This window comes from Anomalospiza imberbis, chromosome 6, assembly GCF_031753505.1.
Source record: "Anomalospiza imberbis isolate Cuckoo-Finch-1a 21T00152 chromosome 6, ASM3175350v1, whole genome shotgun sequence".
Classification (NCBI taxonomy): domain Eukaryota; kingdom Metazoa; phylum Chordata; class Aves; order Passeriformes; family Viduidae; genus Anomalospiza; species Anomalospiza imberbis.
The window spans coordinates 35,076,929-35,100,255 of record NC_089686.1 but is presented as its reverse complement, the minus strand read 5'-3'; the positions used below and the strand labels follow the sequence as shown (position 1 = coordinate 35,100,255).

At 37.6% G+C, this 23,327-nt stretch overlaps 1 protein-coding gene across 4 annotated transcripts in view; it reads right to left on the bottom strand.

Moving 5' to 3' along the window:
* Window positions 1-23,327, bottom strand: part of SIPA1L1 (signal induced proliferation associated 1 like 1) — a 175,460-nt gene that overhangs the window by 108,903 nt on the left and 43,230 nt on the right. For 2 of the 4 annotated variants that reach the window (XM_068193296.1, XM_068193293.1), the window contains exon 3: window positions 8,713-8,786. The exons of 1 other annotated variant lie outside the window; for it this stretch is intronic. The gene's annotated coding sequence lies outside the window, so the exon portion shown is untranslated. Of the gene's footprint in view, window positions 1-323; window positions 340-8,712; window positions 8,787-23,327 lie in introns of those variants that run through there. One more of the 4 variants, XM_068193295.1, reaches the window with a different exon arrangement.

Below are 23,327 nucleotides of genomic sequence, written 5' to 3'. Positions count from 1 at the left end.
GGTTCTTCCTGCCACTGTATCTTCAGGTTTGACATGCATTTAAAATTCCTCTTCCCATGATTTCTCAATTTCTCAGTTTCATAAAAATATCTCACATCTCCTTGGAAACCTGAACACAGCACAAAGACGGCTGGCTCGAATGCTTAGAAGCAGGTTAGAAAAACAACTGCATTCCCTTGCTAGTTAGGATAGGGTTCAACACTTCATTTCTCCTTACTAATGTGTCTCACAAGAAGCTGTCTCTCTCCCCACCATTAAATTTCCTACTTGTCTTCTCAGCCACTCCCCTGAATCTTACCCCTTCACTACTAACTTGCACTCACCTTGAGGTTTCATGAGTTTTCTAAGCATCTCTGCAGAATACTGTAAGCTATTTATGAAGCTGGCAAAATCCAAGCAATACTCCACTAAGAAGTAACCCTCCCCCTGCAAAACTGATAAGAATGAAGTGAATTAAAGCCCCTTTTGCAGACGTATTTTTAATCTTGATCTACACCAGTTGGTTTCTATACCAAGTGCTCTTGATCACCACATGATACCAAAAAACCCAACAGGTTTCTACTGTGTTCCGTGCCCAGCTGTAGCTGCCACAAGCACTGGCTTGGGAATTGCTGTTTAGATAATAAGGCTGCTGCTACTACCAAAACCCAACACTGGACCACCCCAGGTTGAGAATCTTTTAAGAACTACTCTAGTTGCTGTAAGAAAAAAGGAAAGTGCTGCTTCTCATTTTGGATGCAGGACTACTCAGGGAAGCATAAACATCCTCTGAGCCCACCAAAAGGGGCTCTGCTGCAGCCACGTAATTGCCTGCAGTAATGTTTCAGGTTTAGCCAACATTTCCCTTGCAAAGCCATCTTCACCACTACAACTCCATTTAAAGCAAAAATTCTGAAGGTATTTCCTAGGAACTGTACATTTTTCAAAGGAATAAAAGTCCTCTCTCCCAGGAACGGTGTTTTCTCAGTTGACACATGGTGAGAAATTGGAATCATCCAGTTACTGCCATTCAGTTAAAAGCCTTACAGAGAGACATCCCAAAAATAACAAGCAGCATGGAAATATCAGTATGAAGGGGAAAATCAAGAAGACTAAGATTTCCCCTGCCCCGCCAAGATAGAAAACAGCACACAAAAGGCAGAGAAGAATTTCCTCCCCAGAATACCATAAAAACAAGCGATTATGTTCAGCCAAATGAATGCTGACAAGTTTACCATCAACAAAAAGGGCTGCCTCTTCATACCTATACCCAGGGAACATACTGCTAAGGGATGTGGGACTGCAAGCCAAAATTTTAGCAGCATTAAAGGGAAGAACAGAGAATAAAATTACATTGTAACAAAAAATATTTGAATAACAAAGAGCTAGAATAGATACCAAAGTCTGAGTCTTTTGACACAAGTCAAACTAACAGGATCGCAGAGATACACCCCAGAGTATATTACTGTCATAACTGTCTACTGTAGATTTTTTTTTTTGCATCATCATCCTAAGCATCTGTTACTGCTCCTAATTAAAGAACAGATGGTCTGACCCAATATGGCAATTCCTATGACCCTATATTTATCAGCAGGTAGGCAAATAAGTTTTGAGGTCTGAAGCAGCAAAGAAAGATTAACAAAAACAGATAGCTAAATAGGTCTCAAAGCCATCTGGTATATGACACTTACTGAAAAAAATATTCTTGAAGATTTCATACAATGAATTTTCCATGGTCTCTGTACTGAGAAAAACTGGCTTCCACAAACTCTACCAGATGCAAATACTATTTAACTCCAGAAACACAGGCATTATCAAGATAATAATTCAGTCCTTTTTCATGTTTAACTAGTGAAGCACAGCTATTCCAGCTGTACAGTGAAATTTGTGGAAGTGAAAGAAGTCAGCATGTTGACATAAAATTTAGAGTTTATTTTCAGTATAACTTTCTGATAAGATCATTGCACACACCAGTAAAAGAAACAAAGAAAACAATGCAGACAAAGGAAATAAAAAGCCTTAAAAGGCTTAGAGTTGGGTGGTTTTTTGCCTATATGTTTTAAGTGTGGGTTAAAAACACACAGGTGAACTGTGGAAAGCTGCATTTCCAAATCTGGTAACAGATGGAGAAGACAGCTTGAAATAATTAATCTGCACAAGAAGAGGAAGTGAGTGAGACTGATACTGACCAATACGGCAGGAATAACATATGAAAGTACAGTTCCTTATGTGAGTAACGTCCCTCCTACAGAAATGTTTCAACCTTAAGTGGTACAAAAGGGAACTTCCAGTAGTATATGCCTGTATGGGTATTTTTTTAATACTCTGTTGGAAAAAAATTTAACTGGATAAAAAGTTCTATGTTCGTGAGTCACAGGAACTTCTGACAAGCCTACATTCTGAAAACGTGTGTGGTCAAGCTCATTATGTTACCAGGAAATACTATTATTGAACCAACATAACTGAAAATTTCCCTTTCTGTACAGAAACAGTGATGGGAACGAGCTAATACACATTCTTAAATTGAGGCACCTGTTGGAGACCAAAGGAACCAGGAAGTTGGTTACTGGGGCATTCTCTGTGAAGATAAGAATGATGTTCCTCAGCTTAAATTGAAAGCAGGATTAATCTAATTAACAGCGACTAGTCAAAATGAGAGGCCTCCTCCCAGCCCATGTCAGTAAAGCACCTCCTCTACAGCAAATCCAGTACTTTGAGCATTTTACATGGATCTTAACTTTCTCTAAATTAACGAGACAGAGGTGCTGATTTCTTGGATGTGGTGAATTTAATGAAGAAAGCTTCAGGAATTTGCTGAAAAGGAAAGCTTAAGTCTCAAATATATTATATTGCAGATTTCCAAGATAGAGAAAGGAAGGCCTCTCTCACACCCATCACCTCTTCCCTCTAGAAACATGAACATCATAAACCTGCATCACAGAAAAACTGCTCACAACTTCTTGCATTTGTTAGTTCATAAAAATTTCTGCACTTCAGAGGGGAAGTGGGGTCAAGCCATTCATAGTGTTTAATCCGATTTATCTGCCTTAAAAAAAAAAATCACCACAATCTTGGAAATTATTTATAGATGTATGTTTTTTAGACTGCATATTAATAGAGCCTGAAAATACAATACTGAAAGTTATTTTCCTCTCCCACTGCCCTTTTCCTTTTCAGTCCAATATAACGGTCCTTTACTCTGTCAACCCTTATTCTCCTAATATTTTGAGACTTAATTCTAACACAACCAGTAAGCTGCAAAATGTTGAAATTTTGTATGACTGTCACTCTAAAGTGTACTCTGAACACATGAAAAATTAGATGTGACTGATTTAAGTCAGTCTTCCCATCATCTGGTTACCTGACACATTTAAGAGAGCTACAGCTTCTGTGTTGAGGGTGGTAACTCATCAGGGTGCCAGGTAAAAAGCACCATTCACAGAATCCTTGATCACTGAAGAATAACTTTCCTACTGCATATGTAAATTAAGACACCCCAACTAGAACAAAAATCCATTCCACTGTATGAAGCCAGGCATCTCCTTCATGCACATGTGATGGGGCAGGGGGAGGAACAAAACAAAGATAACATTTGACTTTAATCCATTAATTAATTAATTTAATTGAAAAATATTCAAATATATTCTTATACATGGAAAAACTGATGTTGAAAAAACAAATTGAAATATTATCTCAAAGTACCTTAAGGGAAAGTGAGTTCAATACACACAAATGACAGCAATTGAATATATGAAATCATGTTGTACTGACTTAGGTAAACCACTGCCAACCCCACACATGAATGCTCTGATGTAACGTTAAGACACTTCTCAATTTATCTTGTTATTTACCAGGAATATTTTTACTTCAGGACTGATCTCATTTTCTAAGTTGTAGGAAAAAAGACACTAGACATTCTGAAGTATTTCCTACACTGGATTTATGATTTGACAGTTCACAGCATGGACACACAGCTCTGCACCTATGCAAGCTGAAGCAGATACTTGGTTCAAACCAACTGGTTGCCCACAGTTTTCTATCTTAATCTACATATACCTGCATTAATGTATTGAATTATTGGGTAATATTAGGAAAACGAGCCTAGTAATGCCATCTTTCTGAATTAAGAAAAGAATTCCAAGTGAGCTTTAAAACAAAGTAAACAAACTTAATGCATCCAAACCAGAAAATTTTATTGAAATTCATAAAAAGGGAAATATTGTGAAAAAGTAAAAGCTGTGATTGCAGATTTCCAGAGTTCAGTGCAGTTATACAAAAATAAAAAGCCCTGCAGCCATCACAGACTCCCCTTTGAACCCAAGCACCTTTCTGACAGCAGACTAAATTCTCCCCCCATAAAAAGTTTTCAAACTGACACTGTCTACCACAGTTCTTAAGTTACCTAGGACACAAGGAAGTACTGTAGATGTAATCAAGGAAAATAAACATCTGCAAAAGGGAGAAAAGAAGTATACAGCATGTACTTTCAGGCAATGCTTAAGAGCCTTAAAAATAAAATTAAAACAAAAACCCATACAGCAAAACAAACTAATAAAAAGCAACATCACCCTCATTTATATGTCTTCCATTTAGTATTCAGATCACTGTACATTAATGGGATTGTGTCCTGTCCCTTCTGTTGTTTTTTTAAGGCTTTCAGAGGTTCTCCTCTTGCACAGACCAAATGCATTCTCAGTTAAAACAAACTGTTAAGCTGACACAAGTTGTGTCAACTTGCATTTGAAAATTCTTATTGTGACTCAAATTTGCACTAGTCTCAAAGGGTAAATTTTACATCTGTTTTATAACACAGTTAAATATAAATATTGCTCAGGTGAATTAAGACCACACCTCTGATTTAGCCTACATCTTACTGCATTTGCAATTTTAAAGGACGAAGCATTTTATGGCTACATTTTTACTCATAAACTATTTAAAAGAAGTTCTCCAATTAAAATATTTTCCCTATGGATATGGTAATTTTTAATGTGTACACATGAAAAGAGCTATGGTGATATGTTGACAGGCACCTGGAAGACACTGACAGCCAGTAGTCCTTCATAAATAAAAAATTAATTTACAGTGATAATATATTAAAATATCCATAGAATAGGAATACTTGATTACACCTACTTAGAATCACTGCAAATCTGACTGTCATAAGACCATCATCTGACTGTCCTACAGTGATGAAGTTGCTTTCATTTTCTGTAACATTTTAAAATGCTGATGCTAAGGAACAAGGAGGCACATCAGGTGCAAATGTTCTTACTGACCCTAATTTGAGTGTTTGATATAAACCTACCATATTCAACCTCTGCAAGTGTTAAACACAGCTGTATCTACTGAAAGCTTAATGACAGGCAAAGCAGATCCACTCCAAAAGTGAAAAGTTTCAAGACTTTATAGGAGGCTGATTGGAGAAAAAACAAATCTTACCAAAATAAACCTTAAAGTAGTAATTTTTATTGGCTGTTGTTTCAGATGAATAATTACACATTATTTGTTACAAAAATACCTTCAAATTCCTTCATCTTTTCTTTAAAAATGAACTGTAACTGGATGAAACTGATGGTAAGAATTATAACTGGGAAAACAAAAGAGCTTTGGTACAATTAAGTACAGATGTTTATGTAAAGGAAGCGGAAGAAAAAAGCTCTCAGTTTTTGTTGAATGCTCTTTTTAAAATTCCTTTGTAAAATCATCTCCTAGTTCAAAATCCTTCACATAAATTATTCCCTATAGCTGTACATCTGAAAACCAGATCACTTAAAATACTGTGAAGCCTCTTTATAAAAATATGAGCAATTAAGCCAATAATTAAGGTTTCAACTTTTGTGTCCCTCATGGCACAGGTGGGTTGTTTTTCTCCAGATGGGACAAAAAGTCAATGGATTTGAGTGGGGCACTTCTATTTTTTGTAGGTTTCATCACTGGAGGTTTATGCAATCTGTATTTGTCATTCATTCTATGTACCAATAAAAGCCTGATGAAAAATTTAAAATCTGAATTATATAGAAAGCAATAAAGGTTAGAACTAGCCTATTTATGGTACCACAAATAGGAGTATGAATTTCTTACACCTGTTTTCATAACCACAGGACAGTTCTCTCTCAAGGACTGTTAGTACAGACAATCTTTTTTTTTTTCCTGTTTCAAGTAGTTTGCAAAGGATTCTGATTTTTAGAGAGGCTACCTAGATGCAGTTTTTAACCATAGGTGCTCCACAAACTCTTCAGTTTCTTTTTTTATAGTTACATTATAGAAGATGGAAATCTATCCTATTAGCAGACGATGCCTTGTTTTTAGTACAAGACAAACATTTCTTCACTCTTTTTCCACAGAAACTTAGTAGAAAGAACATCCGCTACTTATTATAAGAAAAACACATTCACACAATTCCTTCCAAAGATTAGCACGTGTACAAAAACACAATTGGGTAGTTCTTACTGAAAGGTAAGAACAAAAACAATACACAAATACAGGGTAAACAATACACAAGGTAAGAACAAAAACAATCCAAGCAAGAATCAATCCATTGCCAATGCAGTTCCCAACACCTTCTCAATCACACCTGTCTTCCCTGTCACAGCATAGGGGATGAAGGGCTGGTACTGACTTGTGACCCCCAGCCCCAAAACCCTTCCCAGTTTAACAGGCCAACAGCCTTCTGCACGCCAGTTTTCCCCCCAGCCCAATCCCTGTAATGCCAGCTGAAGCAGCCCTGGCTAGTGTCTAACCCAGCTCCCTCCTTCCAAACTGGCCCTTCTTGTCTCCCACTCCCCTTTGTCTCAGCATGGCTTTTCTGCCTTTCAGAAAGAAGAAAGCTATAACCTGAAAAGGTAAAAAGGGGAAAACCCTTCTCCGGTGCATGCTGCATGTCCTCAGCAGGCCCATCCCCTCACAAAGGAACTGCTCTTTTTTCCAGATAAACACTTATTTTCAAGAAACCACAGAGGGGTCCTAGCAGCAAGACTCCTCCCGAGCATACAGCAACTGGGGAAACAGGAGATACGTACATCACAACACATGTGAGCAAAAGGGAATAATTATGGTGCTAGACACAGCTCTCACTTTTCCCTGGACTCCCTCAAATCCAGGGAATTCAAAACTTTATCTGAATAGTCCCCAAAAATGTGCTGCACCACAGGATTTCTGAGCATTATTTTACAGCAGGTGAATAAACAGCTGACTTCTCCTACATTTCCATATGTTTCTGCCCTGCAAAACAGCCTTGTTTGTGTGTCTCTACTCTCAAGGTGCCTCAAGGCCTCCCCAATGATCTATCCAATCTGTGTGAGGGACAAAACAGACATCGCCATCTCTGAGGGCACTGAACCTGTGCTGGGAGCCCACTCTAAGCCCAGAGCTGCAGTTTAACATTACAGCTTCAGCCCAGCTGGCCATTGCCAGGAACAGGGAGAATGAATCCTCCCATCTCCATTCCCATCTTCTCTATTTCTGGCCTACAGTCTTCTCCTCACATTACAGGCACACTCAAATTCCAAACCAGTAGAACAAACTTTACTATATCCTAAAGATTTTAAGAATGTGTGTATGCCTTCCAAGTAGGAGGAGAGAAAGCAAACAGAACACAAGCATATAGAAAACTCACGGCTCAACTAAACTGAAATTAACCTGCTTTAGAACCTTCAAAGGAATGTCCCTTTGTAAGGGCAAAATACATGTAAGAGTTAACTTACCCCACAAATTCCCGTTGCACAGCTATTTGTGAAGCTGTTTATTTCCCTGAAAATGCACTTCTAAATTGGGAAAAAACTCTCAGAATATCTCTTGAGCTGAAGCAAGCCTTGTTACAAACATACATAGTCCTTTATCCATACTGTACCACCTGACATTACACTATGAGTTTCAGAATAAAGACAAAACACAATGTTTTAGGAATTGGTCAATGTATAGAATGTCTCCAGAATGTAAAACTCCATATTTCTAGAAAAGCTGACAACTGGCCTTGACAGTATTCCTATCTGAAGAAACAAATCCACAGTTCAGCAATCCCAGTAAATCCCTACTTCCGCAATTTAATGTTAATAACAGACTTAAGTGAAAATAAAGGCTTCACTGATGCCTATCTTCATAAACCAAGATATTTGCACAGAAATGGATAAACATACCCCTGTGATGATGTAACTAGTTTGTGGCTGCTGGCAAACAAAGTTAATAGGCAGCTGAAGTCCCTCCTTTTTCCTCCTCCTCAAAATTACTTAAGCCAGAAAGCTAAATCAATCCCTTAATTCTTTTCCAGTATGGCTCTTAAAATCCAGAGTGGAGCTTTTGGCTTTCCTTCCAGTACTTATTCCCAAAACACAGCTGTAAAGCATAAAAATCAATTAATAATGTTTTGATACAAGACAGCTCATCCAGACACTACACAGGACAGATTTACTATTCTCATCATTAAATAAAACATTCAGAAATCTCCAGAGACTTCTTTTTCACAAATGTTGACAGAGACAAGTACTGCTTTTATCATTACTGTCTAAGCTTATAACAGAAGTATACTATTCATTTCAAATGACCAAACAAAAAAGAAGGTAGCTTCCCCTGAGCATCAATCAGTATTCTCAATTATGAATCATGAAAATCATACTATGTACAAAAAGCATCCCGTTTTTAAACATTTCAGACTTCTCTTCACACCCACATTCTTATTAATGCATTCCACTAATTCATGTTTTTAATTTTATGTTCATAGAAAAGACCTCCACTTACAGAAAAATGGTTCCTCTTGAAAATACCACAGGCATTTGAAGGACACAGGTAATCTCTCTTCAACGAAGCAGCAGCTAGTAAAACAGAAAGAAAATATACAGATAAAATACTCTTGTTCAGAGTTAACTAATTCAAGACCTAAATAGCCAACGAGTTGAAGAATGATATTCCTGCAAAAAAGAACCTTCCATTGAGAACACCTGCCACAAAATCTCAGCAGTATCAAACTGCAGTGCTTTTCTAGAAGAATGGTCCAGGCCATCCAGAACTTTTTTAACCCAAACAAGTAATTATTTGCATTCTTCCTATCCTCAGAACTTCCTTTTGTTATTCATTGCTGCTTACAAATCAACTCCTCTCCTTGTCCTGCTCCCTGCGCGGCCCCCTTTTTCTCTAAAACACTCTCTGGCTTTCACAGTCTTTGGTCCTCTCACCTGAGAGCTTGCCCTCTGTGTCCCAGCCTAGCATCTCATCCTTCCTTTCTGTTCCTCAGCCCCTGGTATTTAATCACAGCCGCTTCCTCGCCGTGCTTGGCGCTGGATGCCAGCACAGGCGGTGCTGTCGGTACTGCACAGATTGTCCCTGCGCTCCCGCTCTGGAGAGCCGCGGCAGGGGAAGCAGCGCACGAACGCGGCTCAGCCACGGGGGAAAGCTCAGGGGCCTCATCAGACCCTGCCAAGTCTCATCACTGTTACAAAGTGGAAGTGAGGCAAAACAAAGGTCCTACCAAACCTAGTAAACCTAAAATGAGTGTGTAAAATCTGTCCAAGCTAAAAGTCTTTGACGGCAAAAGCTTGAGTGGGAATGGCTCTTTCCCAGTACAACAGCCCCTCTGAAACTTCCAGGTGATGGGACTGCTAGAGCTATTCATCTAAACTGCAGAGTAAGCTAAATAAAATACTGGGTATTTTTCCTGCACTGCAAATCCCAAAGCTAACTGATGAGTCAAGATACTGAGACTAACACTTCCAGAATGGTAGTTTAGACAAACCATCAGCCTGTGCAGACTTGACTTACAACAGTAAGCTGCAAACCTCAGAAAATTAAAGACTCACTGACAAGCAACTCTGCCTTTGGCTCAGCAGGGAGCTGTAGGCAGCCAATGCAAAATATGCTACTTCCATTCATGAGGCAGTGTCACTTAGAAAACTATAAATTTTAGGTAGTAAAACATCTCAACCAAATCCCAACACAACAGCTTCAAGAATTAACTGTAGGACAGTTTTTCCAAATGCATCAGAACCAGTACTGCAACACCAGCCATCATGAAATATTGGTTATCTGAACTAAGAAAAACTAAGAAAAATATCCAAGAGATGCCTCCTGTCTTTAACAAGGCAATACAGGCGCACCTGCTGTGCCCTGCAGTTCACACTTCATGCACCTATCCTCTCCCACTATTCCCAGGTGAAAGACCCTGAAGCAACCATCAAATCAGCAGATGGGGAGAGTCTGGACCACCCCTTTCAAAAGGGCATCGGTTTAAAATAATTCAGTGAATTAACGTGTAGGCCAAGCTCAAGATTTTTTTTTTTCCCATTTGCAACTTCTGTTGTGTAAGGCGCCTATTTTATCTTCCACTGGCTTTCAGTTTTGGTTTTTAATTTTAAATCTGCTTGGGACTTTCAAGGAAACAGAACAATTACAACTACAATTTCAGTAGCACACTTAATTATTTCAACATCTGTTCATAAGTGAGATTAATTCCATTAACAATGGGAAAAAATAAATAGAAAAGAAGAACCAACCTTCACTGAAAAATGCAACTTTTTCCTAAGATCAGAAACAGAATTCTGTTGATTTAGGTCTAGCAATTTTTATTTTTAGCAAATATCCTTAAACTTCCTTTCCACTTAAAACAGGCAAACTAATGTAAAACTCTGATGCAGAATTACATTGTCAGTCCTCCATTTGGAATTATTTTCTACTTGCACTTAAAATGCCTTCCCAGACATGATAGATTAAACAGAAGCTCATGTGTCAAGCAAAAGTTACCACAAAACCTACATGGAAAAAAACACTAAACCAGATTGAATTTGCATCTGTTTGTCTCCCATTCCTCTTTCATGTCTTGAATTTACCAGTATAATCTATTTCATAGAACTAAATAAAGGAAGAGATAGAGTACCATACTTTGGAGCTGGGATTTTAAGGGTTCTGTTAGAGCTGTGTAATCGGCAGCACCAGCAAAGGATTCTCAGTGCTGGTTCAGTAATTCACTAAGAAATTCATCAAACAGCAACCATTCAGAAGAAGAGTGAAAGAATTCTGCCTCACCTCTGGTCTCCACAGCTTCAGCTCTCAGCATATGTAGCTGCATTATGGTTATTTGAACAGACATTTTCAAGCACCATCTTTCACTAAGTGGCTCCAGCCAGGAACAAGGGGAGCCCTTATCAGCAAGCCAGTCCCAAGGTCTATGTTACAGGGTACATTTAGAAGATACCTAGCAACACTCTTTGTTCCTGAAGCGACAGCAAGTCTGCTCAAATGACAGATATAGTACAACAAAAATAGTCATAAAAGCCATTTGTTTGTACGGCGCTTTATATCTTTGCAAGCCAAGAACCTCCTCTGTGCTCTTTTATACTGTTCTGACTAAGGCAAGAAGACCTTTAAGTCAGTCCTAGTCTTGCCCAAATAGGAACTGCAGAAAAACACCACACACACAAGTAGGTGGTTAGCAATACCAGAGAGAATTAGCTGTTCCCTCCAAGTCTTCCTGAGTGAAATACTGGTCCAGAAGAGCTCTGCAAGGTGTCTCTGGGGGCAGTGGGCTACAAATCTCACTCCCAATACAACAAAGGACAAGCATTATCTCTTAAATTCTGAGAAATACCAACACTGCTCTGCAGTTCATTAAGAATGAGGTGCTCAATGGCAGCTTTGCAATAGCATGCTGGCTTGGACAGCCCACACATTGATTCTGGATCTTACCCAGGCTGTCAAAGCCTGCAGAAATAAATAAAATTGTGGTGGCACATACCATTGTCAGCCAATTGTAGAATCTGATCTAGAAAATGAGGGACCCCAATACTCTAAAGTTCCGCAAGCAAGAGTCCAGAAAGTTAGCGAGTAACACTCAAAATAAATGCTCCTAAAAAAACCCCAAACTGATGTTTGAATTAGAAAAATTAATGCATAGTTTAAGCCAGCTACTTAAAATAATGTGCACTAGGATATATAAAAGAACTAGTCTAAATGATTTCTAAAGTATTACTGATTTGAGGACCAGTAAAAGATAGGGATCCCAGAGCAATATGAAATAGGGTATATGTCTCATAACAATAGTAGGGAAGTGGGAAATTACTTAAGTAGCAAGACAAACAATGTAATTCTGACACTTAGAAAGATTTGGATACATTGCTGGGGAAAAAGAAGAGGGATTTCAGTTAGGGGAGAAAGACAACTGATAGTCAGGAAGCCTCAAAACAATACCATGTTCTCTCTTGGGTAAATGTCTTAAGCAGCAAGTGCAGCTTATGTAAGTTCAACTACTGTTCAACATAACAGAGAGACTATAAATCAAAAATAATTAGTGTAGATAAGGGTAACTACTGGAAAATTCACTTTCAGAAAACCAATGGCTGAGTATAGAAAAATAAACCAAACCAGAAAGGATTTTGGGTTGGTGCAGCTACAACTTGACCTGCAGCAGATTTTGTTTAGTTTATTAATTTTGATGACCAAACACAGGCCCCCTTGAAGAATCTGCAGATGACACTAAACTGGGAAAGTGGTGGAGAGGGGGAAAGGGGGCAGAAGTTGCAAGGAGTATGAAGGAGATGATTCTGATTCCAAGTGAGCTTAAGAAATCAGGGATTCTAAAACACACTTGATAACATCCACACAAGTGAGAGCAAAACTAAATACCGTAATTCTGAAAAAGTTCATTAAATTAAAAATCTACACATACACAGAAGCAGTCATATTAAGAGTAATAAAGCAGAAAAGAGAAACTGTACAGGATCACAGACTAAAAGAGTCATAACCTGATATTCATCTTGAAAGCCAAATACAATTTGAGAAGGTGATAAGACTACTGAGCACATGAGGTTAAGCTGTTTCAAGTCTAGTCAACACCATTGCCCTAGCACTGAAATACCACATACATCATTCTTGTGCATTCTAAGGAACAAATCCTAAAAATCTAGTTCTAAGATTATTAAAAAGAGATTGATAAGTGGAGGAAAAAATCCTTCCTCTTCTTAATATAGTTATTTGACTTTCCAAGGGATGTCTTATCCACAGTAAATTAAAAAAAAATGCAGTCTTAATGTATGAACTCATTTCTATGACTTATTTTAGATGACAGTGCACATGAAAAGATTCCCCCTCTCCTTCACCTTCCCCCACAAATAGAAAAATTCCTTCCAATTTCAGTTTCCACTTTTCTTGGTCTTCTTGTAAAATTAACATTGATTTTTTAAAATAGAATTGATTTGATACTCGACAGTACTACTGATATTTATACTAATTCTACTTGGCAATTCACACTTTGAAATTCATTTTTAATGCAGTTAAAATTTAAAACAAGGTTCAATGTGAGGATTTTTTCCTTCTAGACAGCAGTTGCATTCTGACTCCAGCTGGTATCATACCCTGTGTTTACACAATTAATGTAAAACAATTTAGACTTTACCAACAGTTGTATATGCACACGCTTATTTTGGCTTTGTCACATGTGTATTTTAGCTTTGGTTTTATTTTTCAGCTGTCCTGTGAACGAACAGTAAAATTCTAACTCATACTTGACCAAAATCCAGTACGTATTTATGTCAGACAGACTCCGAGCAATTATTAGCTGGAGTGACAACAGCCCATACCAAAATATGACACCATCTTTCAGCCTTTTCAAAAATTCAGACTTCCAGAAACACTTGTTTAGATTTTAGATGACCACCATGCCAATTCCTTCAGCAACATTCTTTTCTGCCAGAAATTTAAGAAGAGTACATTATACATGTTAGTTTCTATGAATCCGTGTATTGAAACTGAGTGGCAAACACACACACACACACTTACAGCAGCCAGAAATCCACAAACAGCCAGTATTCCCCTTTTCCTTTACAAATATATATGCATAGTTACTAGTTCAGAGATCTAAAAGCCAGAATAACATAAAAAAGCTGTCTGAAAACCCAAGACTCCTTACATATCATGTGAAAAATATTTGCTGAAGGACAGAACAAGACTTTGATTACACCTCCAGGGCTATTCCAAATCATCTGTGAAACCAGACCATGAGGCCTGGGTCCAAGAGTCACGCATGATAAGGAATCCAAAACTCCTCCAGCTACAGAAAGAGTACCTGCAGTACTGCAACAGGAAAGAAGGTAACCACTGGCCTATGAACAAAAAAAAGTGCTATTTCTCTGATACTATGGGCAAAATGCAGTGTTTTCATATGCACAAGCTCCCATCTTCAGAAACAGAACACATAATATTCCAATTACCTATCTGGATGTATGGCAGATTTTGTAAAGGTTTAAAAGCAAACCTTACATTTGCATTTAGAGAGAAAACAAGGAATCTGGCAAACAGATTAGAGAAAAACATAAAACACCACAATAAAAGTAAAAGAAGTTAGCTCCACTGATTATCATATCCACCTGAACAGGGCAGCACCATTACAACAAAAGGGAGATAAATGCTACTGAAAATAGGGAATAGCAATGATTTTACCATTGCCTTACAGAAGGGTGACCTCTCTCCTAACATTGTATTTTCCATCAGGAAACAATTCCCAAACTATTGGTGTCCTACATTTTATTATTGTTTGGGAACTTGTGAGACAGAACAAACAGTGGTGAGCTCTTAACTATAGCAACACTCATCCTACTGTCCACCAAGTCTTCACAACCACCAACTCCCAGGTATGATAAAGAAATCTGTGAAGCCCCTATGCCTCCAAAAGGCAAAGAAGTACTTTAAGTAGACAGCCCAGTGATTAAAAGAGACAGTAGTATTATTAATCTGTGGCAAATCAGCAAATTTAAAAGTCATGGCTCTTAGTCTAGCACTTCTATTTTTAGACAACAGAATTTCTACATATCAAGTATATTTTTAAGAATTCTCTCTTAACCACAAAATACATAGAAAACAGAAAAACATTGTATTAGAGAATAAACAGCTGTCCAAACATCTACCGAAGTCCAGAAAATAAATTCTACATCTTTGTGAGGGTTTTCAATCTAGAAAACATGAGCCAGTGGCCTCAGATCACCACAAATAAAACACCCTAGAACTTCGGCTTGCTTTTTGTTTTGGGGATGGGGGTATGGGATAGCCAAGCTTCTTTTTGGAAGTATTTTATTAGAATAAAGATAATTTTACATTAGACACTTTATGGCAAAAAAGTTAGTTTGTTACCAGATTTCTAAGTGTGCACCTATCCAAATACAAGAAAGCACCATCTGGTCTATATGAAAAGCACAAAATATTGGTCTGTGTGTTACATTTTATATTGATTGTACTTACAGTAAAGGCAAATGATTCTGAGGTTACTCCTGCTCTTACCTGATCTTAACAGACCTATCATTATCCTGTATACTCTTATCAATATAAATCATGCATTAGAACATATACTGCAAAACACCTCAGACTAATAAAAGGGACTTAAGAAAATAATTACAAAATCTAGTTGTTGATAAAAAAATACATTAAACATTAGAGATACAAAGGAACTTTTCAGCTTCTCAAACCAGGCAAAAGATTTCTCCAAATGACCACTGTCCAGTATAATATGAAATACATTATTTTAACCAAGAGAAAATGTAATGTCTCTATGCCCTCTATCCTTTAATATATTTTAAATTTTGGTCTTACGAAACTCAAAATAAACCCTATGCACTCATGTATGCTCCTCTACCAGAAAGTACAAACATATTTTGACATAGCTGTTTCTGATTTTTCGTGCTACTTGCTACTAAAAGCATTTCAATATAGTTCAGCAATTCCTTGTCAGTAGTAGTTACTGTACAAACACTATTTTTCAAGCACTAAATGAAAATGGCAGGCCTGGTGCATTTGTGCTACACTAAACTAGTACTGTAAGCCACAAAGTTAACTGTAAAAAAGCAATCAAATACAGATTAAATAAGAAAAAGATGAAAACTGTTTATTTCAGTTGATTTGTCTAGTCATAAAAGCATTAAAGAAGAATATTTTTGAATTCATATCAGTAGAGATCAGGATGATCCTGAGCTGCACCAACAATCCAAATGCCAAGTAAGATGCATTGTTTCAACACCTCACCAGTCACAGTCAATTTAGAACAAGAGCACAACAGCTGCACAGGTATTAACAGACTAAAATTATTTTATAGGTAAATTGTGTTTCAGTTGAGATGACAGAACATGCAGCAGTCTCTATATAACTCACAGCTGGAGTACCAAACCCAAACTTCAGCCTCAAGGATTGGTTTTATTTGAAAAAGGAAGAGTGTCAGTTCTTGACAGCTTACCAAAAGACAAGAAAACTTCTATTTCTCTCGTAATAGAATTCTGGACAAAAAAATAATCTGTCAGGAAAAATACAACAGTAACAGTAGTCCTTTGGTCGCAAAAGAGCAAGCAGCTCCTGTAGCACCCTCAGATTTCGCATAATGGCCATGTTTGTTGACCCCTTCCATACCAAAATTTCCAACTATGTACCAATACACTCTTGCAATTTCCCACATGTACAGTAAAGCTCTCTAAAGAGTCTCTAAATGTTTTCTACATTGATTTGCTTCAGAATCTACTCATTTGAGGGAAAGGCTAAATCTCTGTTTTCATTTAATAGGCAAAACTAGAAAACAGCTTAAATCCTGATTATATAAAAACATTAGAAGAAGGTCAGCCACAATCCTCTTTGCTCTGTAAATGGACAATTCCAGAAGTGTCCTCAGAGCACGGAGACCATTTAGTTTATTCTCTGGGAGCCCCTCTGGACTCAAGATATGTAACTGTACAGCTATCCTAGAAAAAATGAGGAGCCATATTTGTTGGTGAACAAATGAAGTAACAGTTGAAATAGGTAACAAAAATGCAGTAGGCACACCTCTGGACATGTCAGTAGAGGTATTATTGATCCGGAGTAAGCTTAGGAAAGTTTAAGCCCTAACCATGACTACAGGAGCCCAAACTCTGGAATGTTTTACATGCTGCAATGCCTTACAGCTCTGAAGCACCCATGGTTAGGTGACTGTGCCAAACAGATAATCAAATAGGAAAAAAACCCCATTAAAATATGACCTGGTATTTCTCAATTCATTATAGAATTCTTTATATTGAAGACTATGAAGATACTGGTATCCATCAAATTATACTCCAACACTCACAACCAAAAAAAAAACACAACAACACAAAACCAACACCCACACATTGACAGCATTAGCAATTATTCTGAAAAGAACACTGGTTCTCTCTCATCACCACGTAAGACTTCTGCCATCAGTACCACATGCAATTCTGCTCTTCCCAATTAAAAAAAGCTCTTGCAGAATTAGGAAGTGTAAGAGAAAGGCAACAAAGAGCAAAAGGTACTGGATTTCCTGATTCACAAAGTCCTGACATAGAAGACATTAGGTGTACAGCTAGAAATCCATCCTGTCTTCCTCCATTTACATCTGCTGCTGTGCTCTGCCAGATGCAACACACTTGTGGAGAGGGAACTTTGATTTGACCAGAGTAAGCTAACTGGACTTCTGGATGAAGGACAACAGTTAAATTTCAGTGTATGAGAAAATGCATCCAACTTGTCCAAATATTTAACCAGCTCTTTGGAATACCTTTGTAGTGTCTCTGAAGATGGTCAGGAGCCTCAACATTACCTTCTATATCCAAGCCATTTTAATAAAAGCAAAGCTAAAAACCCCAGATTAACCTTTAGTAACGTAAAAATGACAACTGCTGTTGCAGAATAATCCAAGAAAGAGCAGTTGGCTCACAACTCCACAGCAAAAATATTAAATAGCCACTGCATTTACCTGCTCTTCTCTCTCAAGTTTTCTGTCTAACTAAATGTACCCCGCTTCCCTCTTATAGTCAAGGACAGATACAAGGAGCGAAGATCTCCAATGCACACGTCTGTCCCCTTACACTCCCGCACAGCTAAGCATGTAAATGTTTAAAAAAATAGTATAAGCTTCTGATTCTAAATTAATCCCAGACAGGAAAGTCCTCAGGCTTTAGCAGTTCAATTTTGTAGTTCATCTTTCTTCCACACAACCTCCTCTCAAGAGCAACTTATTTCAAAGAAGAGAGGCTAAAGCAGTTTTCCCTTCTCAGAGGAGGGAACGGTGCTCTGGTTCTCAACTTCAACCTTTTTCCTCAGCAAACTTCTGCAAAGAGCTCTAACCTAAGCGTCAGAAGGGAGAAAAAGAGGAATAAAAAGTGAAAGATATGCTGAAGAAAATAAATGCTGAAAAGCAATAAAGAAAATAAAGGAAAAAAGAGCACAGTAAGAAAATAGAACAAGAAATAACACGAAGAAAAAGATTATATTAAACAATGATTATTCAGTGCTTCCTCATAACCTGAAAAATTATACCTATACTACCACACAGACAAACAAGCTTACTGCACCTCTGGTCTGCAGGCTTTACAAATACATTACCAAGAACACAGCAACAAGAGGAAGCAAGAACCACTATGGCTGCTTCCCTAAGGTATCACTATCACACAAAGAAATCAAGGTCTTTAAGAGTAATGCTACACCAATAATGACAAGGCTAACTTTAAACAAATACCAAAACAAGGGAGAAAAAAAAATAAAAGGATGTTGTCCCCTCCAGCATTTCTCGTGTCACAGCTACAAAACCAGAAGCATCTGAACACTTGCAAGCGTGCACAACAAAGTAAACAGCTTGGTCCAACAACCAGATAAAGAAGCAGCTTTCCTGCCTTCCTTTTGTGTGCAGGTGGAATGACGAAACTAAAGGCTGGCCAGGCCAGCACGCTCCAGCTGCAGCCTTGACCACCACCTGACACATCCCAACACTGAGTCTCACAAACTACGGGACACTGATGTGGCTAAAGGAGAGGACCATTCCCACACGATCTCTGAAGGTTTGCATGCACATACACACACAAAATGCCAACACCAATAAACCCAAAAAATTCACCATGCCACATCCCAATTTAATTCTATCCAGGCAATTCCTCAACTTTAAAAGTCTTTGCCACCCTAGACTTGACAGTTTAGAGAAACGTCTCCTCTTGAATGTTTTCTAATATACATATATAGATGCAAAAATGTTAATTTGATGAGATTTAATGACAAACCTTGCTTCTTCTCCTTTCATTTTCTATTGCAGATGAGCAGGCATCACAGAGACTGCAGCTCAAACACATAAAGCTTCTGTAAATATGCTATGCATAAAGCCAAAGCTGATTTTTCAACTACTCTGATGAATTAGAAAATTGAAAGCTTCCTTTGTTAAAAAAAATTCTATAAGCTGTAAAAGACTCAGCAAAATGATGTATTAGTGGTATTAAAGGTCAGTGTAATAAATAACATTACTTTGAGGTACTGAAGAGCTGTGTACTAGTACCAAGTCTGTACACAAGGAATTGATAGAATGAACTAGTGACTGATGGAAAGTTCATCTACATATACCGGGCATAAGACTAAAGAGATCAACATACAAGATTACTAGGATGCACTACTTATTAATTGCATTACTATTACTGCTACAAAGATAACTGAAGCTCCCTTCTTTCAAGGAGTCGCATGGAAAAGACAAAGGGTAATGGGCACAAGTCACTCCTGGGGAGATTCCAATTAGACACAAGGGAAATTTTTCACACTGAAAGCCATCAGCCATTGGAATAATCTCCCTAGAGAAACAGTGGATTTCCCAACATCAAATACGTTTAAGATTTGGAAAGACAGAGTGCTGGGTCATTGTGTCCATAGAGTTGTGCTTTTGCCAAGAAAGACTGGCCCAGATAATCCTTGAGGTCCCTTCCAACCAGGTATTCTATGCTAAAACTATACATTTCCATTATGATGTGTACAGACATGCATCCTATGTTTTATACATAAAAAAACATGACTAATGCCTGATGCTGATGGGATCTGTAAAGCTAGCATCACACTGTCTAGTAGGCACTGATCTTTATCTTTCATCAAATGGAGCAGAGTTAAGTTGTGGGTTTGCATTATGCATAAGCAGTGAATGCAATTAGGCTGAAAACCAAGCCGATCTTCTCTGATCTCAAGTGGAAAGTGTGAATTCTGATCTTCACAGGTGACAGCTCTGAGCATCACTCCAATTTACTAGTCAGCTTCCTTGAATCTGTGTACCCAACAGAAAACTTGAAACACATAGCTGCAGCTAATCTTAAAGCACTAATATTTAAACAAGAGAATAACAATTAAGAGAGCAAAGCAGTTACTTTGTTTTGTCCAGCACAGAGAAATTCTGTTTTACAGCTCAAGAAGGGTACTGAAAAACTGGAGGAAAAAATTAAAATGCATATTAAGAAGGGAGAGACCAAGAGAAAGAAGGAATTCAATCAAGGAGAGTATAAAAGGACTACCAGTGAATGAACACCTTTTGCTTTTAGGTAGATGAAATCATTTAAGAATTGTTCATCTCTGTATTGCCAGAAACATTGTCTTTGAAGCTTTCTACAGAAATGCTGTATTTCAAGATGACACATCTCTTCTGAAGCATGAATTTAGGAAATCTCATGGTCAGTGCAATTGTAGTAGTAGCAGTTCCATGTATTCTCAAAACACTTTACAAAGGAATAAAGTATTTTGCTCTCTACAGGTAAAAACAACCAGGGAAACAACAATAGTAATCCAAATTTTGCTGGTCTATTGTCTATTCTGCCAGGGATTTGCTAGTTTTTGTTTGTTGCTTCTTTGGTTGTGGGGGTTTGGTTTTTTGGGGGAGGGAGAGGGACTATTTATTTTTGGTGGTTTCTTTTACTTTGGTTTTTTCTTTGCTGGGTTTTGGTGTTTTATTCAGTACATAAACTTACTGGGGGGTTTCTTATGCTTCCACGTCTGTGGAATTAATAAATTTCATGTCTGTTCAATGTCTCAGATTTAATTGCTGATTCTTATTACTGACCTGAAACAATGAAAATATTGAACTGCAAAATTGTACTGCTATTCAAGTTTAAGAAGCACAGCACAACGTAGTTTATCAATGTGCAAGCTGAACAATGCATAAAAATCAAAACACGACAATTGCTCATTCTTCACCAGCCAGTCCCATAAAGTGTTAATAAAGCAGAATCAGCTGCTTCCCTGTTTAATAAACAGAAAACATCTTGTTTATTAATCAGTATACATCTGTAATCATATAAAGTACTAAGTACATACTTACCAGTTCTAAGTTACACTACTACCACCTTAAGGGGAGAGCTAGGAAAAATTCACAGAATAATGTATGCATTTAATCTACCACCAGCTCTCCACATTTACACGTGCTACAGAACTCAGTTTTACAAAACCCTCAATTTCCAGGGCACAGGATTGCAGTGATTAAGCACCCAGACTTCTAGTCAGCCTCAAACAGGCTATTCTAAAATCTCTGCTATTAAATCCTTGCAATCATTTTTAATCCAGGCTAGGTAGATTAATGCTAACTTGGGTGTGCCTAACCATTCTGAAATCAGGAAGTTTGCAGACATAGCATGCCTCATTCTTGGCCTGTCTATTCAACAGGTGCCTGTAACAGAAGAGAGTATGGATCGTTACAATCCATACTATTAAATAATCATTTTGGACTAAGAAAAAACATGTCAAAGCATAAAATCCTCATCAACTTAGAGATAGCCAAAAATTAATGGGATCCAGGCTTTCCTCTCTTCATTCACTCATTTACGCTTGCCTTCTGAATATCCAACTCTTTCAGTCTCATACACAATGAAATGAAGGTGAAACTCTTATTATGAACACCTATTCCCTATTAAAATGGACATATTTAGCTATTAAGAATATTATCCTGTTTTGCTGAAGGATCTTACTGCAATTCACCAGTTCTCAAATGCATTAACTAATCTGTTAAATATCACATACCAACTTCTACTAATTCACCACACTGTTTTTAAACAGAAAAGAACATAAAAATAGGATAAGCACTTTCTACTTCTTTTCCATTTAAAGATAATACTGTAGATATCATTACAATACCACAGTACAAATACATTGCACAAGGCAATCACTAACTTGGGAACATACATGCATCCAATACATCCATTTCTTTTGACTCACAGGTGCATGCGTGCACAGGTACATGCATTTGAAATATATATGTGTACTCCACACGGAACACCCTCCTTTCTTTACAAAGAGGCCAAGACTGTAAGCACTAATTGCATGGGTTCTTCCTAACTTTCTTCAGACTCCTCAGGGAAGCAACTTGAACTAAAAACCTACACAGTCCTAATAACAGAAATCCTTTGCATAATCACCAACTAAACCTTGGGGAAATCTCTGGGAAAAAAAAATTAAAACCTGCAAAATGTAAGGAAGGAACACAGTTCTGTAGAACTGTCCTCCTAGCCATTCAGAAAAACAGTATCCAAACAGCTGCTGCCTTCATTTGCAGGGAACACAGCACTATGTGCTCTTAAACACATCCCTGTGAAAAAGCAAGAATCACTGAGGCAAAGCCTTTTCCACCTCAACCCCACCCAATAAGGCTTTTTTACTAGTGAACAAATGAAGTCACAGGACTTCAACCTGTCAACAGGAAAAGAATAGTACAGATAAAACCAACAATATATAACTTAAGGTCAACATCAGCCACTTGCACAGAGTGGCCATCTCTTCCTCTTCCCTCCCCACAGTCCTCTTTTTCATTTTAAGTTCAGGTCAAATAAGCAGTCTGAGGTTAGGTTTCATGAAGAATTTTACAAGTTTTAGTCTTCCAGTATCTACAGAAGAATGTGGAGAATTAACAAAACTAAGTTTATGCTGCTGAATGTTTTGCACCTAAATAGTCTTAAAAATCAAATTAAGATTCTCTATTTGAAATAAACAAATATCAGCTTTATTGGAGTGTGATACTATTCCTGAAAAAAGCTGCTTGTTAATATAGTTATGTTCAACTCCCAACTGTAAAACCTGCTCAAGAATTTCAGTAAACAAGACTGGGTTTATAGGACCATGAGCCAACTCATTCATAAACAACCAGTAACCAGAACTGTTACTGAGCAAATAAATTGGGTTTTAAGTATAACTTTATATTACCAGATTTAGTGCAGGCTGGAATTCAAAAATTATTAAAATTCCACTGAGAAAAATTTCCACTTTGAACAAAAAATTGCATATGTATAATAAAAAGGAGTTGACCAGCTTCGATGTTTCAGTGGTGGAACATGGTATCACCACTGGCAAAATGAGGCTTCATTACATCATCATTCTTTACAGAAAGTATGTGACAAGAACCCTAGACTGTGGAATCCAAACATAGAAGGAGGAAAAATTACTCATTTACTTTCCAACAGTAAGTTAAACTACTAAGATTGCTCTTTATAGCTCAAGACAGCCCTTTTTCACTGTGCATGCCCCAGTATAGTGTTCACTAGTATCATGATTCTAAATAGCCTCTTAGAACCACAAACTCTATAAAACAAGCAAACAAACATCTGCATGTTGCAAAAGAC